Here is a 5188-nt window from a genome sequence, read left to right as displayed (position 1 = left end):
ATCCATGGCAGGACATGTGGGTGTAAATGGAACTTACTAAATGAGAAATACAAAGGGAAGCATGGCAAGGCCCAGGTGGAAGCTGGAAGCTGAGAGAGCATAGTTCGCTCTTCAGGTGCTTTTAAAACCTCCACTAACCTATGGGAAGGGGAGAACAAGAGGCTTCCCATCCAGTAATCAATGAGTGGGGAGGGGGCGTGGGTGGTTCCCGGCCAGGTGAGGGTGGTCTGGGCCATTCCAGGAGGTGCGAACTTTCTCTACTTCTACCCGGCCTCATTTGTGCTCCCCATGCCATGGTAACAATTTACAGAAGGATGAGAGCACATGTGCTCTCAGCTGGGAGCCCCTCCTCACCTCTCAGCATGATTATTTCCTGGGGGAGTTGGAATTGGAAAAAAAAAAATTTTTTTAAATCCCCCAATTAAAAAAACCTGACAGTATATGTGTTTTCCACTGAGAAATGAGAATGTATCCTCTGTAATCAAATATAGAAAATTGTGAAATACTGAATTACCAAATGTATTTTATACTCTTTTTTCTTAACCATCTTCCTAATCTAATTTTAAAATGTTATGCTTGGACTGGTGGAGTGCCTGCCTACCAAGCATGAAGCCCTGAGTTCAAACTCCAGTGCCTTTGGGCACTGGTGGTTCACACCTCTAATTCTAGCTACTTAGGAGGCAGACATCAGTAGGATGGCAGTTCGAAGCCAGCCTGGGCAAATAGTGTCATGAGACTATCTTGAAAAACCCTTCACAAAAATGGGGCTGGTGGAGTGGCTCAAGGTAAAGGTCCTGAGTTCAAGCCCCAGTACAGCAAAAAAAAAAAAAAAAAAAAATTATGCTAGTAGGTTAAAGATGTGTAAACATGCTTTTTGGTTTTTTAACTTGTGGGGATTGAATCCAGGGCCTTGTTCGTGCTAAATATTCACTTTACCAATGAGGTATAGCCCCAACCCCCACATTCTTGTTAATATACTACATTGAAGAGAATGAAATGTATTTGCATCAAATTCCCAGCACAGTGTTTTGCTAAGAGGTTTCCAGGATGAGTATGCCTCCTGCTGCTTTTTCTTATGCTTTCATTTCCAACTTTTTTATGCAAAGAGGACTCTTCTGTAGTCTCGCAGAATGCCTAAACTAAGGTGCTTGGTAACTTTCGTGGGCACAGGGGGAATTCGTTTGTATTTGTGCCCCTAAGCCTCAGAGGAGAGGGTTTTCAAGCTGGAAAGAAGCCAGTTATATAGCTCTGCTATAGAATGGTGAAGGTAGGTGTGAATCTCCTTTCTAGTGAATACCAAGAAAGACAAAGGAATTTATCTGTTATTCCTAGGGCAACACCGAGGATGGAAACACAACTCCCCTGAGTAATCTCCCCTGAGTAATCCTGGTTCTGTCACTGCAGTTGAGACAGAGTAGTAATTTTCCTCAGTAACAGCAAAATACAGGAAAATTAGAAATTATCGTTGTACTTTTCTGTATCTGTTAAAGTCTTAGGAGTGCTAAATAAAAATTGTAGGAGACCATTGTTTTGGACTTAGCTCTTACCCTGAACCCCAACAAGCCAGACAAAAAACCAAATGAAGTCCCTTGTGCTAATGAGTCCATTAAGCTGAAACTAAGTTATTTATCAGACCTTGGAAGAAATCAGGATTAGAGAGAAAACAGTCAAATTTCCTAAACCCTTCAATTTAATTGGCATGATAATGAAACTTGGTCTGCTTTAATCCTTACACAAAAGAGAAACCTGAAGCAACCTGATGTTATCCTATGGGTTGTTTTTCTTTTGCTCTGTCTCCTTGCCACAACTTTAAAAGAAAAGACATTTCAATGTGGCTAATGGCTTTTTGGTTATTATTTCTGCTTTTTTCAGTTTTTTGCCAACAAAACCAACCTCTGCATCAGGCTTGGTGGTACAGGTTTGTAATCCCATCATGTATAGCATCATGCCAGCCTGTGCTATATAGTGAGAACTTATCTCAAAACAACCAAGAGCTGGGGATATTAGCTAGGTGGTGGAGTGCTGGCCTATTGTACCCTGGGTTTGATCCTCAGCACTGAAAACAAAAAACAACTGCTCAGTTAATTGGAAACGTAGATTTTGTTTGTTTTTTTTTTTTCTTTTTTCAGAGAGGATCTCATTATGTAGTCCAGGTTGGCCTCAAACCTGAGATCCTCCTGTTTTATGGAATGAGGTGTTAACCAATTGTAGAACTGGAGAACAAGTTACATTAAAACCATTATAGCCGGGCACAAGGGTGGCTCATACTAGCTACTCAGAGGCAGAGATCAGGAGGATAGAGGTTCAGAAGCCAAGCTGGCCAAATTATTTGCAAAACCCTATCTTGAAAATACCCAAAACAAAAAAGGGCTGGAGGAGTGACTCAAGTGGTAGAGATCATTATAATAAATTGTAGTCATTTCATCCTTTGACAGCAGGAAAGAGGTAGGTAATGTGAAAGAAGATGACAAAGGCTAACAACAGCAGGAAATGCTTGCTATTCCCCAGGTCTGCATAAAGGAAGGTAGGTTAATGGAGTGCTGAGAGAGCTATAGCAGAAGTTTAGCTAAATGGGGGAGCTACTGGACGAGAACTGTGGCCTTGTGTAGAGAAATGCAACATCATAAACCTTCAGCCTCATCTTCTGCCAGAGCCTCCATTGGCCACACTCAAATGGAATACAGATTTCAGGGAACTCGAAGTAGAGACTACATTGTACACTGTACTTCTAGTATCTCAAGGCATAGAGTGGGGTAGATGGAGAGTGTACTTGGAAGAGCAAACATTATGTAGCCAAACTTGTGAAGCTTCTGTGATTTAGGAAATTTATCATTCACTTATAACTATAATTGATTTAATAAGGCTGGCTTTGACAGCATATACACTAAAACTGGAACAATAATTGACTTAATTAAGGTGTTGGTTGAATAGATAGTAACTAGTTGTGAGTTAACAGTAAGTTCTCACAATGGCCAGTTCATGGCTTTTGAGGTGGCCCCAGGAAGAGGATTTTGAAGAGTGGCTTCCTGGTGCTTCTAGGCTCTAAAATAGAGACCTCTGATTTAGAGAAATGAAAGGAATTAACTAACTCAGCAATGACAATTGGGAAGGTCAGCAGAAGGCAGCCTACTGGAAAGGTAACTGGTGTTCCAAGTAGGAAATATGAAGGCCCTGCTAGTTATATCTCACTTGTAGGGTGAAATTATTACACCCCTCACTTAAGCTCCCACCTAAAGAGTGTCTGTGTTTGACAGAAGCTTCGTAACTTTACAGGAGGAAGCATATTCTGTGCCATGCATAGAAATCAAGTCTCCATGCCACCCTGTGGATACTCTGAAAACCACAATGGTGGGGGTTCTGATCCATTTTCTACATTTGGAATACTGAGAGCATTACAATCAATATTGTGGTGCCCACTGGCCTGGGGCTAAATTTAGAAGTTCAAGTGTGGATTTAAATGCTGCTTTCCAATCTTGCTGGCAGCGTTCTTCATTTTAGCCGGGGAAATCAGTAGGGGAGAGGAGATAAATAAGATGGGAAGGGCAGAAGTTGGTGAAAGCAAAAAAAGCAGAATAGTCTCATAGTTAGAACCACATAGTTCAGAAAGAGCCAAATAGAGACTTGGGTAGAATAGGCAGTAGAGAGAAACAGAGAGGGAAAAAAAAAATCTCATAAAGCTGGCAAAACACAAGGTCAAAAAAGGGCTATAGGATATCTTCCCTCCATATTGCGAAGAAAAGGCAATTTGAATCTGTAGGTCTACAATTCAAATATTCAGTTGTTTTTTAGTTTTTTTTGAGATCAAGTCTTGCCATAAAGTCCAGGCTGGTCAAATGTTTGATTACTACTATATGCATTGTACATTATTACACAGTATTAATATGCTTTGCAACATTTGTTTTCTTTGGCAGAACTGGGGTCTTGCATTTGCTAGGCAGGTGCTCTACGACTTGAGCCATACCGACAGCCCTTTTTGCTTTAGTTTCTTTTGGAATAGTGTCTTGAGTTTATGCCCTGGCTGACCTGACTATCAATCCTCTTTACCACTGGAGATGGGATGAAAGGCCTGAACCACCAAGCCCAGATTTTTATTGGTTGAGATGGGGTCTCCTTGTTTGCCCAGGTAGGCCTTGAACCAAGATCCAACTGATCTCTGTCTCCAGAGTAGCTAGGATTACAGATGTGAGCCCCAAGTGCCTGGCCCATTTTTTTCCCCATTTAATTACACAGAATAATTAAAAAAAAATCAATCAATCAGTCAATCTATCTATTCCAGCTGGGCATGGTGGTACATGCCTGTAATCTCAGGACTCAGGAGGCTGAAGCAGGAAGATCATGCTTGGAGGCCAGTTGGGGCTACATAGGGAGATCGTCTCAAAAACCAAGCAAGTGAGTTGATGAAGTAGCTCAAGTGATAAGTGCCTGCCTCGCAAGCATGAGGCCTAGAGTTCAAATGTCAGTGCCACAAACAAAACAAAAACTAAGTAAGCAAACAATGAAATATGCTCCAAAGTTGAGAAGTTGAGGGCTAATAAAATTAATAATTTCAGAACTGTGAATATAGCTCAGTGGTAGAGTGCATGCTTTGCATGTATGAGGCTGTGGGTCTGTGTTTGATAGAAAAAAAAAAAGAAAAAATTTGGGGCTGGGGGAGTGGCTGAAGTGGTAGAGCGTCTGTCTAGCAAGTGTGCTGGGATTACAGGTACTTGACACCATACTCGGTTTCCTGTTTTATATTTTATATATTCAAAAATAAACTTTTGTTGATGTTTTACTTTGAGATAGGATCACACCACGTAGCCCAGGCTGGCCTGGAACTCCCCATGTGGGCCATCAAAAAAAAAAAAAAAAGTGTGTGTGTGTGTGTGTGTACATATATATATATATATATATATATGTAAAGTTAAATTCATTATATTGGAGGGATTCATAGAGACAATTCTGATTAGTCTTATATTGTACATTACTTACATTGCCCCCACCGTCTTTCCCCCCAACTCCCTCCCTGCCCCACCTAAAGCAATTGCAAGAGGTTTCTTAGTTCTGTTTCATATAGGCATATGATGTCCATCTACCATATATCATGTCACCTTAATCTCCTTCATTCACCCTCCTTACTCCCAGTAGTACCCCTCCACACACACTGTACCTATTTTACAGTCCTGTTTTTCGTTATTAATATCTGACT

This window comes from Castor canadensis, chromosome 9, assembly GCF_047511655.1.
Source record: "Castor canadensis chromosome 9, mCasCan1.hap1v2, whole genome shotgun sequence".
In the NCBI taxonomy this organism is placed as follows: domain Eukaryota; kingdom Metazoa; phylum Chordata; class Mammalia; order Rodentia; family Castoridae; genus Castor; species Castor canadensis.
Note: the sequence above shows the minus strand (reverse complement) of the source record.